We start from the raw sequence: 13883 nt of genomic DNA on the forward strand, positions 1-13883 counted from the left end.
CTCTCTCTCTCTCTCTCTCTCTCTCTCTCTCTCTCTCTCCCAGGGATTGAATTTAGGTCACTTACCAGGGAAGTGCTTATTCTACTGAGCCATCTCCTTGGCCCCTTGTTCTTGTTTTTGTGGTACGAGGATTGAACTCTAGATCTTACACTTGCCAGGCAGGTGCTTATGCTGCTGAGCTATCTCCCCGTACTTTTTTCTCATATTGAAAGAGCAAGGCTTAGGCCAGGTTGGTGTCACTTCCGCCTGTAATCCCAGCACATGGGAGGCTGAGGCAGGAGAATCACTGTGAGTGTGAGGTCAGACTGGGCTACATAGTGAATTCAAAACTAGCCTGAGCTATATAGCAGAGCTGGGTTTGAGACTTCCCCTTCCCCAAATAGCAAGTATTTAATTTATAATTTAAATTTACAAATAATAAAAGAAATGATTATTTTTATTTTTTTAAATCATTTGTACATTTAAATAGAGTATATTATAGTGGTTTTTAACAGGAAGACTTTGCTGTTTAAAGTTAAATCTTTTAAATGGGCATAAAAGATGTAAAAATCAAAGATTAGGGGAAAAAGATTGTTGCTTTTATTAAGATACAGCTTTCTCTCATATGTTAAAGTGGAAGCAAAAAAATTATATTCCCATTAGAAAATAGACAAGGAAATGAGGGAGTTCACAAAGAATAATGATATCAGTAAACATGTGAAAGTGTTCAATTTTGATTTTAATTAAGAAATGGCTGGGTATGGTGGTACACTCCTGTAATCTCAGCACTCAGGAAGCTTCCAGTTCAAGGGAAGGATGGGCTCTATAGTGAGTTCAAGGACAGACTGAACTACTAGAAGGAGACTCTGAACAAAGCAAAACAAACAAAAAGAGTAATTAATTTTAACAGGAACTGCAGGTTTGAACTGCAAGATAAAGTGTTTTACTGTTGTACTACTGTCTATATTGAAGCTTCAAAGGAACCCAGGGATAATCTCAGAAGTGTTGCCACTGGCCTAAAATGAGGAACTTCAGTATTAATAGAAGAAAAACTGTGGTGGGGTTAATAAAAGTGCAGACATCCATAAAGATACTTTATAAATAAGTCAGGGACTGGGCATATAGTTTATTGGTAGAGCACTTTCCTCCAGTGTACCCTTTGCTTGATCTCTAGTACCAAAGAAGACAAACAAAAATCCAAATAACTTACTGTGCACCCTTGGGGATTGTGAGGGTGTCACCTTTTTTCAACAATTTGTAAATGAGTAAAAGGAAATAAAGAATAGGAAATGGACCATTTATACTGTCTGGCCCACGTAATGTATTTTAAAGTGACCAAATAGTTGATAGTGGAAAACAACTCTTTATTGAAAATTTTCAGTTAATAGGTGAAGAACAAAAGTGTTAAAAGGACTGCCTCCCACACTTCCAGAAGTAGGATTGAATTGAAGGCCTTTTTACAATACATTTGTTTTTTGTTTTTTGGTGGTACCAGGGATTGAATTCAGGACCTTGCACTTGCTAGGCAAGCTCTTATTCCACTGAGCTATCTCCCTGGCCCTTGAAGGCCTTTTTGAGACAGGGTCTCACTCAGTAAGTTGTCTAGGCTGAGTTCAAACTTGCAATCTTTGTGCTTCAGTCTTGCTGAATACTGGGTCACAGGACATACCACAACACCTTATTAAAGTGTCATTTTCAACCTGTTACACAGTAATGATTAAAGGCAGATTGTCAATAAAGGATTAAATTATTAGTTGAAGGGTTGATGACCTTTTTAATAGTTGGATTGGGTTAATACCATGAATTCCCTGACCAGTCTTAGCATCACTAAAAGTAGGACTAGTAGCTGAGTGTGGTGATGCATGTTTATAATCGCAGCACAATGGGAGTCTGAGGTTGGAAGACTGAATTAGAGTCTAGCCTTGGCAATTTAGCAACTTAGAACAAAGAAGAGAAAACTAGGTCAAGGAGAAATTTAAGAGAGGGGACAAAACAGTAACTGAAGAGAAATATAGTAGAAGCAAGGCTGAAGATGAAGGATGATCTCACAAACTTTAAGAAGCTGGAGAAGAGGATAGGAGAGAGAGAGAATGAAGGAAAATGCAAAAGAATATCGAGCTGATCCAGGAAGAATAAAGAAATTTTCATTCACCTATGAAAATATTAGAAAATCAAGAAAGTTGAGAAAAGAAAAAGGCAGGACATGTGGGAAGTCTCTCTTTTGTTTACCTTGAAATACATTAAAATAAGTCACACTACAGGAAACAGAAAAGATTAGAAAGCATTTTGTGATTCCCCTCATCAGAAAATGCACAGAAGGGCAGGCTGCATGGCACACACCTGTAATCCCAGCACGGGGAAGGCTGAAAACAGGAGAATCACCAGGAGTCCAAGCTGCATAGTGAGACCCTGTACCCAATACATCCATTTTAAAAAAAGAAAAAAAAAAATGTACAGACACCCCTCCCCCTTCTTTCTTTCAGTACAGGGTCTTACATCATAGCTCACACTTGGTGATCCTCCTATTTTCAGCCTCCCCAGTGCTGTGGGATTACAGGCTGGTGCAGCATGTGGTGCTGGAGATTGAACCTCAGTTCCTGCACTTGCCTAAGCATGTGCTTAGTCTGCTGAGCTATCTTGCTGGCCGCAGAAACTTTCAGTGAGAGTTAATATAGAGGCTGGGGATATAGCTCAGTAGAATAAGTGCTTGTCTGGCAAATGCAAGGGCCTGAATTCAATCCCCGGTTCCACAAAAAAAAGAAAAAAAAGAGAGTGTTAATATAAATACAGAATATGAGAAGCCTTTGCTTTTATATAACCTTTCATGGAAACATGGTCCTATATGGTAGAGGAACTTGTATCAATATATATTTATGGTAATTATGTAATCATTTTGATATTAATTACATTACAAACAGCATTGTAAGAAAAGGATTGTATACAAGTTGAGTTATTTTTCATGGAATAATTCATATTGTATTAAATAGCTTAAAATACATAACGTCAGCTTTAGCTCACAAATACACTTTGAAATTTTATTACTCCAGAAAAGACACAACCAGGTGAGGTATTTTAAACATAAACACAGTAAATTGACTCGTAAGTTAGATCTTTGGTATAAATATATTTAGGTTTACTTTTTTCCCCATAATTTTATTGAGAAACAAATAGCAATGAGACAGTTTCAGATCAAATTGGTAGGACAGTTTCGATAATTCAACACATTGCATACATTCTCCCTAATGGTTAATTGCTGAACAAGATGTAGACACGATATCTTATTTACAAACACCATTAGAACAAATCCCTCTATTCATTAAGAGACTGTAACTATATATCTATCCTAACCACTTTGAATACACAGATACAAAATGGACATTCATCTGTATCCCCCTTTTTTGTTAAGTTCCGTTATTTGAATATTATAGGTGTGTAAACTCAGCAAAATATTCTAAAAGAGTCCAGTAGCCCATAATAGTATTGGGTCCTCTGCTTGACTGGCAATGTCAGAAATTGTTGACCTGCTTTCCAACTTGGGCCTGGCAGAATGGCTCCTGCAAAGAAGGGTGGTGAGAAGAAGAAGGGCCGTTCTGCCATCAACGAGGTGGTGACCCGAGAGTACACAATCAACATTCACAAGCGCATCCATGGAGTGGGCTTCAAGAAGCGCGCCCCTCGGGCACTTAAGGAGATCCAGAAGTTTGCCATGAAGGAAATGGGGACTCCAGATGTGCGCATTGACACCAGGCTCAACAAAGCTGTCTGGGCCAAAGGAATAAGGAATGTTCCATATCGTATCCGAGTACGGTTGTCCAGGAAACGGAATGAGGATGAAGATTCACCAAACCAGCTGTATACATTGGTAACCTACATACCTGTTACAACATTCAAAAATCTCCAGACAGTGAATGTGGATGAGAACTAACTTGGAAATAAAATTACAGAACTGCCAAAATAAAAAAAAAAAAGAAATTGTTGACCTGAGTCCCCTATAGCTCAACGTAACAGCATGGCTTTACTTCTTATATTTCGTTTTTATACTTTTCTGCTGTAGGTTTACTTTTTTTAAAATTTGTGCATTTGGTACAGCGTCTCAGTATGCAGATCAGACTCTTGTTGATCCTCCTGTTTTCAGCCTCCCCCATGCTGGGATTATAGGCGTGAGCCACCATGTCTAGACTCTTATCACTGACTCAGCCCTGGGGGCAGGTTTGCCATGACATGTGGGACTGGGGATTGAACCCTGGTCCCTGTATTTGCCAAAGCAGGCGCTTAATCCACTGAGCTATCTTGGTGGCCCTATTTAGGTCCCCCCCCCCCCCATATTTTAGGGAAGGATCTACAGGGTCTCACTACTGGATCAGACTCATAGTGATTCTCCTCCTTACAGCCTCCCAAGTGCTGGGATTACAGGTTTGTGCCACCACGCCCAGTCTCAGTTGCCATTTTAGCGCACCCAGGGGCGGGGCTGGCATGGCAGACCCAGGGATCAAACCCCCATTTGGCTGGGCCTGAATTTTATTTCTCATGTCCCAGTAGGATCAGTATTTTTGTAGGTGTTTCCTTTGTTCTGTTTTTTTCTGTTTGTAATAATTGTGAGGTAGTATGGTCCCCCAACCAAATTTTTGTTGTCACCTTGTCTGTTGCTTGTATATAAAATTTTGCTGCATACACTTTATAGTTGGCATGTAGATTTTGAGAAAAAAGCAGGACAGGAATATATCAAATGTCTCTTGATGAAATAAGGAGGGTACAGTACTGCCCTAAAGTATTTTGTTCTTAAAAGTAATTAACTTAAATCTAATGGGAGAGTAGTTCATATAAAGTATACTGGTTGAGTATCCCTTGTCTAAAATGCTTGAAACTCAAAAGTTTTTCAAATTCTTAGAGTATCTTGAGTAGACTTTTTATTGATTGATTATCCTTGATCTGGAAATCCAAAATTGGAAATAGCTCTAAGATCTGTAACTTTTGAGTATCATATTGGTGCTCAAAATGTTACATATTTTGTCATAGGATATTCATCTTACATAGGCTGTTGTAAGGCTTTTTCTATTAATAAAAGTGTAAGTTTTTCAGCAAGAGGGTGACATGATCATGTGTGGTTTAATTTTAGCAAATTAACTTACTTGTTGAAAATAGGCCAGGAGCCTGGGGGATGAGGAAAGCCAAGAGTATTAACATAGATACCAAGTAGGATGCTGTTTTATTTATCCAGAAAGAGATTAAGGTGCTCTGTTCATGTGCTAATACTAGAGGAGGGGAGAAATGATTTAGGACTGAGTATATTAGATTGATAGAGGCTTGGTAGATCCAGGAGATACAGTTTCTTTATGGATTAATTTAGGGAATGAGAGAAAGAAGAGATAAGGAGCATGATAAACACTTTTAGTTCAGGCAACTGAAAGTTCAGATTGGTTGTTAACTATAAAGATGAAGGCTGAGTTGGAACAGTTTTGGAGAAGAAGGTAAGGAATTGTTTTGAGTATCATCCATGTATACTGTTCTTTCTATGTGTGAGTTCAGTAACAACATTAGTTCTCACTTCATCAATTTGGCCTTTTCTGTGTTGTTTGTACTATTGTCCATTTACTGTTAGTATGTAATGGGTGGGAATTTAGCACAGCGTCACAGTGCATGCCTGGCAAATACGACATCCTGAGTTCTATTTCCAGTACCAATGAAACAAAAATTATATCAGTATGGTGCACTACTATGTGTCAGATTCTTTTACCTGGTTTTGCAAATTATCAATCTGTTTAATCCTCATAAAAGTCTTGTAAGACACACTTGTTTTATAGGTGAAACACAGAGAACTTAAGATACTTGCCCATAGTCACACCTGGAAAATAAGTAGAAATCAAATCCAAAGTTTGGTTCCATAGTTAGCATATGTTCTAAGTCATACCATATTGCTTTCCTTTTTTTTTTTTTTTTTAATTCTATTTGATTTTATTGTGGTCAAAAGAGGAATTCAAGTATCTTACTCCAAGATACTTGTGGTCTGTACCCTGAGGTTGTAACTTATGGTTATTTTCATAGCTTTTATTACTGCTTTTATAATTTGAAAATGAATAGTAAGGCTGTCAGTACTGATGTGAGATACTATATCCCAAGGTGCTTTTGACCTAGAAAAGATGTCATGTGAGCCCTTCTGGAATTGCCTGACATGTTACAGGCAGTAATGGTTGGGATTTGTGGAGTGACAATGTTTCAGGTGCTCCATATACAACTATGTGTTGCTGAATGGTGGCTGTCTGTTCTGAGAAAGGCATCATTAGGGGGGCCAGGGAAATGGCTCAGTAAGGGCCTGAGTTCAATCCCTGGTTCCACGGGGAAAAAAAAAGTAAAGTAATGCATCATTAGGTAATATTGTCATTGTGCAAATGTTATAGAGCTGTACTTATACAGACTAAAGTGGCTACATCACCACTGTTTTATGTGTGTTCTGTCATTGACTATTCTTATGTGGTATATGACTATATTCTCTTCTTTAAATGTTTTAGTTGCTTCAGTAGTACATGTTGAGAATTTTTAAAAGAGATAGGGCTTCTTTGTACTCTGGTTTTACATTATTTGGCTCAAACTAATGTTGCCCAAAGGGAGTGTAGTTCTCATATCTACTTAATAATCTCAGTGACCTTTAGAGCTATTGGTTTGAAATGTTAGAACTTTGCAAAGTGTTTTGTGTCATTTGTTTTTCCTGGCAGGCAGTTAAGGTTACAGTGCTGATAGCCTTGTAACACTGAGAAAACATATTTTGAAGTTATCCTTTCTAGTGTACTTATATTCTTATGAGGGACCATATCCATGTAGAGCAACACTGTATGATTTAATTATGCTTCTCTTTGTTGATATTAGCAAATTAATACAATTGTAGAAAACAAGAATCCCTGTATATCCTGAGCGCTAAGATGCCAGTTGGTATTGAATGCATGCAAGTCAACCACTACACACCACAGATCATTTGAGTATCATTTCTTTTTAGTGATGAATAATATTCCATTGTCTGGATGTACCACAGTTGATTTACATACCGAGCGACATTGTGTGAATGCTTCCAGATTTTGACACAAAAAAGCTGCTATAAGCACTCATGCACAAGTTTTATGTGGACATGTTCTCAGTTTATCTGGGTAATTACCGAAGAGTGTTTGCTGAATTGTGTGGCAAGAGTACATTTAGTCTTGTAAAGAATTGCTACCTGTTTTCCAAAATGGCTTATCAATTTTACATTCCCACCAACAATGAACAGGAGGGTAGTTTTCCTGTTTTGTTTTTTTTTTTAGAAAGGGTCTCAATGTGTAGCCCAGGCTGGCCTCAGTTCACAGCATTCCTCCTACCTCACCCTTCTAGATGTTGGGATTAGAAGCATGTGCCATGGTGCCCTGCGAATGAGAGTTTTTGCTGCCCTATATCTACATCAACATGAAGTTGTCTCTAGCCTGGATTTTGACCATTTTAGTAGATGTGTAGTGGTATCTCATGTTTTAAATTTACAGATCCCTGGGGGATGGGGAGCTAGCTCTGCAGCATAAGCACCAAGTGCAAGGTCCCAAGTTCAATCCCTGGTACTGCATGCCGTGCCAGCCTTGGAACCAGGCATAGTGGCACATGCTTGTAGTCCCAGTGCTGGGGAGGCTGAGACAGGAGGCTCACTAGAGTATGAACTGCGTAGCAAGATCGCATAGCAACAACAAAAATTTGCAGATCCTACTAACGTGATGTTGAGCCTTTTGTATGTTTACTTACCATCTGAATGTCATTTTGGTGAGGTGTCTATTAAGGTCTTACACACAGTTGCATGTTTTGTTTTTGTTCAATTTTAAGTGTTTTTTGAATGTTTTGCAATACTTTATTGTATGAGTTCTTAGTATTTTTCCCCCCACTCTGGCTTATTTTGTTCTCTGAAGTGGTAGTTTCTTACCTTTTCAATTAATTAAATTCACAAAGATTTATGTATTTTGTATAAAACATCTCAATATATGCATATATTATGAAATGGTTGAATTGAGAGATTTCTTCTTTATTATATAACATTTAAAATATAGATTGAGGCAGGAGAAGCACAAGCTTAAGGCCAGGCCAGGGTGATGGGTCAGTGGAATAAGCACTTGCCTGGCAAGCACAGAGGCCTGAGTTCAATCCTCGGTTCCACAAAAAAAAAAAACAAACAAGTTTAAGGCCAGTCAGGGAACCCATAGTGAGTTCAAGGTCAACCTAAATTACATAACAAGATCCTGTGTCAAAAAAAGTTTAAGTATACTACATTCTTACTAAATACATAGTAACCATGCTTGAAATTATTATAATTCATGAAATTATGACATGTTCTTGGGACAATCTTGTCATTTGTTCATTATTGCTGTGATAATAATTAATATCTGTATTAATAATCTGGTTTTTTAATTGTAGGAGGACTTTTGTTGAACAGCCTCCAACCCCCCAATATAGAAATACTTTATGGGGGCTGGCGAGATAGCTAAATGGTCTAAAGCGTCTGCTTGAGCAAGCATGCAGGGACCATGGTTCAATCCCTGGCACCACATGCTGTGCCAGCCCCAACCCCAGGGTTGGCTGAGCCAGTCATACACACACACACAAATACTTTGTGGGCAGGTGTAAGAGTTCCTCTCCAGAGGAAGTTTGCATTTGCTTCTGCTAAGCCACCTATCCCTTTCAGTATTTCTTCTAAGGACCAAGTTGGTGATTTTGTTTTTGTTTTATGTTTATGGTTCTTTTGAGACAGGGTGTCTCACAACCTCAGGGTAGCAGTCCCCCATATGCTAAGATTAGAGGCACCTCTGGCTTTTGTGGTAGGTTTTTTTTTTTTACTTCTCTGTATTCATTACCAATTTATTTATTTATTTAAATGATTTGGTACAGGGTCTCACTATGCAGCTCAGACTCCTAGTGATTCTCATGTTTGCAGCCTGGCCAGTGCTGGGATTACAGCGGTGTACCACCACGCCTGGACTTGGTGCCGGCTCAGCATACCTGGAGGTAGGCTGGGGATCAAACCCCGGCCGGTCTCTGTGCTTGCCCAAGCAGGTGCCTTGTCCCCTGAGCTATCTCACTGGTCCTGTATTTATTACCTCTTAAAGCAGAATGTGACCTGGACGCTTTGTTTCCATTGATGGGCTTTACTCCTGAATTATTTTTCAAACAGCAGTGCGTATACCTAGGAAATTTAGTTTCTTCCTGTAAACAACACTTGTCTTTGTAAAACAAGCTCCATGCAGCCTCTGCCATCAAGTTGTTTCAGTTTAACACACTTATTTCTAGAAGCCTAGGACATGCAGAATTGAAAATACAGTGCTGGCCAAATAGCTCTGTGGATTAAAGTGTCTGCGAGCAGGTACAGGGCCTGGGAGTTCAATCCCCTGGTCTGCCATGCAGGCCCTGCCCTGGGTGTGCTGAGATGGCAATTGAGACTCTGTGTGGTGGCATGTGTCTGTGATCCCAGCACTTGGGAGGCTGTAAGCAGGAGAATCGCTACGAGTCTGATCTAGTAGTGAGACCCTGAACACACTATAGACCCTTCCCTAAAATACAGGGGGAAAAAAAAGAAAAAAAGAATTGAAACTACAGGAGAAAGTTTTAAAAAAGGATCCTACAAGAAAACTGAAGCTATTTAAACAAATGCTTATTTAAAGAATAAGATATCTCAACACTTTAAAGATAAAAGATTGTTCTATTAAGAAATCTGGCTCAGTAGCTCAACACTTTAGACCTCACTAAGTTAATAGGTGTAAAGTTCCTGGATGATCTAGATAGGTCAGCAATTCTCAAAGTGTAGACATGGAACTCAGGAAGGTCTATGAATTTGAGATTCTTTTCATAATAAGATATTATTTGCCTTTTCTTCATTCTGTCACTAGTGAAATTTTTGCAAAAGTTATTGTCTGTGATGGTAGCAACACTGAGAGCTAATGGATGAGTCTTATGTTTTGGAGTGTCTAGAAGTTTTCTTCTTGAATTTCAAAAACAGCAGATACCAGTAGGGATAGTCCACCACATAAACAAAAGCCCTTGAAAATTTGTATGAGTATAGAATGGTCCTGAGACCAAAACATTTGAAAATTCCTTAAGTAATATATATTTATAACCCAACCCTTACAAAAGATACAAATAAAGAAGTTTGATTCATTTCTTCATTGAAACTCCCAACTTTTCTCTATACTTAGGAAGAGAAAAACCTCCTCTGCAATAGGCTAGATTCCCCTTTCTGCCTTTAGTCAAACCTTACTGAATTTAAGGGGTGCATTTTCTGTGGGACTCCTTATCTTAAGAATTACCTGATTCCTGAACCCCATTTCCAAAGATTCTTTTTTACCAAGAATCAAACTGAGGACCTCACACTTGTCAGGCAGGCACTGTTCTATTTCCAGAGTTTCTGATTCCTTAGGTATGACTTGGGATCCAAGAGTTTCCATTTCTAGGGAACCAAGCTGCCATATGCTGCCAGAACAGATCAGTGAATCACACTTTTGAGTGATATCATTATAATCATTCTAGAGTCCTAACATGCATTTGTGTGAAGTGAGTGTTAAAACCCAACTCCTAAGTCACTCTTACTTACCTAGTTCATATCAGCACACTTTGAACTTTATGTTTAGGTTATTTTTCATTTCTCATACTTGAGGATTTCTGTCTTTTGAGCCAACATGTAAATTTTTTTTTTTTCCCCCCCCCGGAACCAGGGATTGAACTAAGGCCCTTGCCCTTGCCAGGGAAGTGCTTACTTACTTCACTGAGCTATATCCCTGGCCCCTCTTATCCTTTTTTTTTTTTTTCTCCAACATGTAAATTGAGTGGGGGGGGATGGTGAAGTGGAATTGTATATTTATATATTCTTACACAGATTTTTATCCAATATGTTTTTATATGTCTGTATCTACTTAGGAATAGGACTTTTTTTTTTTTTTTTTTTTTTTGGCGGAACCAGGGATTGAACTCAGATTCTTGCGTTTGCCGGTCAAGCGCTTATCCTACTGAGCCATCTCCCTGGCCCCTTAGGAATAGGACTTTAAAATTATCTCTACATATGAATAGGTTGGCTCCACTGGCTATCACTTTTCAGCTGCAATTTTTTTTTTAAGGTGCTTTTTTTGTTGTTTTGTTTCTTTTTGTGCAGAGTCTCACTCCACAGCTCGGACTCATAGTGATCCTCCTGTTTTTTGTCTTCCTGGTGCTGGGGTAACAGGCACGTGCCGCTATGTCTGGACTCCCATCACTGGCTCAGTGCACCCAGGGGCGGGGGCAGCACGACATACAGTGCCAGGGATCAAACCCTGGACCCTGCACTTACCTAAGCAAGCACTTAGTCCGCAGAGCTATACCGACGGCCCTGTAAGTCTTTATTGGCTTTTTGAGAAAACATCTGTATAACTGTGAAGCTTCAAGAAGTGGACCAAACATTTTGAACTTAATGATCAATAAATCTTTTAAAATGACATTCTTGTTCGTTGATTTTTTTTTTCTTTTGATATTAGAATGTTAAATTTAAGGGAATAGTTGAGAATTTGGGATGGTCATGCTCTACTGTTGGATACTTTAATACTTATTCTATGTAATGTTTGTTAAAAATGTATGCCCTCTTCTAATGTTTCTTGATATATTCCCCTTAATGATTTTAAAATTGTCATGTATTATTCTAGTCCTTTGTATTTGCTGCTGTTGAGCTATATAGTCAGAATTTCAATGATCCATTCATCACTACATAATAGGAATACTAGTTGTGATACCTTTCTTGAAGACATTTAGCAATGTATGTATTCTCTTTCAGCTCTAATGCATACTTTGTAGTAATTGTGGATTCAAAGAATATACATGACATTTGAGACTCACTGTTTGCTTAGACTCAGTCATCATAAAAATATAAATTAGGTGGTTTTATCTTAAATATACTTATTTCCACTTAAGAAATTTTGTCCAGCTTATCAGTCATTAATGCCCCCTGTAAATGAGCCAGTGTGTGTACCTATATCTTTTTCTGAGGTGAAGATGTAAGTACATCTTTTTCCTAGACTAAATACTGATACATCCTGCTGCTCATACTTCACTGAAAAAATGTCACTTTGTTCCAATCTTTAAGCTAGTACTGTAATGATATAACCTTAAATTCTTTTACTTGAAAATTACAAACTAAAAATGTTATAGTAATATGAAATGTAATTAGTAATCCAAGCCCTAATAAAGAGGTCAAGTACAATGTGACAAAGATGGATGTGTGTGTATGTGCATACTTGCAAATTGCTAACAATTGAACCTCAAAAATGGGTTGATTTGATTGTTTAGTTTCTGAAAGTGTAGTCATGGACAGTGAATAAAACTGCTGGTGCAAAATGAAGATAGCAAGGCCAAAGTATTACAACAGCCATTTCAATCTCAGTAAAATATACCATTTTTATCTTTTAAAGCACTTGGTGAGACAGTTTAAAAAAAAAAAAAAAAAAAGACTTTTACTAAACCATCAGTCTTAGGTACCCATGATCCTAATAGTGATGAAATGGGCACATAAATTGAGTTGTGAACCAAACTTATTTTCTTGGAACATTGTCTCAATTTATTTTTCTCTCAGTGCTGGGACAAAATACCCAACACCCAAAATTAAAGAAAGAAAGGTTTATTTTGCTCACAGGTTGTGTAGGTACCAGTCCATACTTGGCTGGCTCCAAGGTCGAGTGGCACATAGTGCAGGGCACCAGTTCATGGGAGTAGAAAAATGGCAAAGAGCAAAGGGAAGAGCAGTGGCTGCAGCAGCTAGCAAGCCTATCTCCTTTTCTTATATTGTATTCAGGTTCTCTACTCCTGGGTGTGTGTAGCACTCATACCCATAGTCCCAGCATTGGATCATGAATTAATGACAAACTCTAGAAGCCTGCCCCAGTGACTGCATGAGGCATTGGGGGACAACTAGATACAAACCATAGCAAACATCATTTTACTTGGAAGAATATATGACGCAATGAGTATATATACTTCAGTATTTGGTGGTCATTTTCTCAAAAATGAATGTGGTGAGCCTGTTGGATCAAGGTAGAAAACCTAATATTTGTTGTCAGTAACATTCTGTCTACGGCTGTACCACACTGAATGAGTCTAATCTCATCTGTTAATACAACATTCTAATTTTCAAAAGTAGTATAGTATAATATTGGGGAATATATCTACTATTGTGAACCTGAAAAACATCGTTTAAAAGATAGAATCTGATAGAATCAGCAATGGTATTAACAAGTGTGATCTTTTTGGGGGTTGGGTTATTCTAAAATAAAATATGTCAACGTTTAGTTTATATCAGCATTTGGTTGCTTTTTTTTTTTTTGCGGAACCGGGGATTGAACTCAGGCCCTTGCGGATTGCCAGGGAACCACATATTCCACTGAGCCATCTCCCCGGCCCCAATATATCACCATTTGGAAAATCTGTATAACTGAGCAAACTTAATGCTTTAGAAGTGATTAATAGAAGATGTAACAAATTAGTCAAGGGTGCCTTTACAAGTTCAAAATAGAACACTGAAATTTCTTTTTGGCAAAAAGATTTTAGTTTTTAAGTTAAAATGTAGTAAAACTGTCCATTTTTATGTACAGTTCTAGGAATGTTACCACATCTATAAATTCGTGCACTTAAAACCACAATTAAAATATGGAATAGTTCCACCACTCAGCAAATTCTTTGCTCTATTTTTCGTTTCATTTTGTTTTGTTTTGTTTTTGGCAGAACTGGGGATTGAACTCAGGCCCTTTTACTTGTCAGGCAAGCGTTTATTCTACTGAGCCATCTCCCCAGCCCCTGTTCTATTTTTCTATTTTTCTATTTTTCTATTTTTCTATTTTTCTATTTTTCTATTTCCCTTCCCTTCCCTTCCCTTCCCTTCCCTTCCCTTCCCTTCCCTC

General features: G+C 38.1%; 1 protein-coding gene and 1 pseudogene across 12 annotated transcripts in view; both read left to right on the top strand.

Annotated features, from left to right (window-relative positions):
* Positions 1-13883, top strand: part of LOC101572068 (ligand-dependent corepressor) — a 178657-nt gene that overhangs the window by 43310 nt on the left and 121464 nt on the right. The window lies entirely within an intron of this gene.
* LOC105741395 lies at positions 3518-3904 on the top strand (annotated as a pseudogene).

This window comes from Octodon degus, unplaced genomic scaffold (assembly GCF_000260255.1).
Source record: "Octodon degus isolate 3935 unplaced genomic scaffold, OctDeg1.0 scaffold00010, whole genome shotgun sequence".
NCBI classification, from domain to species: domain Eukaryota; kingdom Metazoa; phylum Chordata; class Mammalia; order Rodentia; family Octodontidae; genus Octodon; species Octodon degus.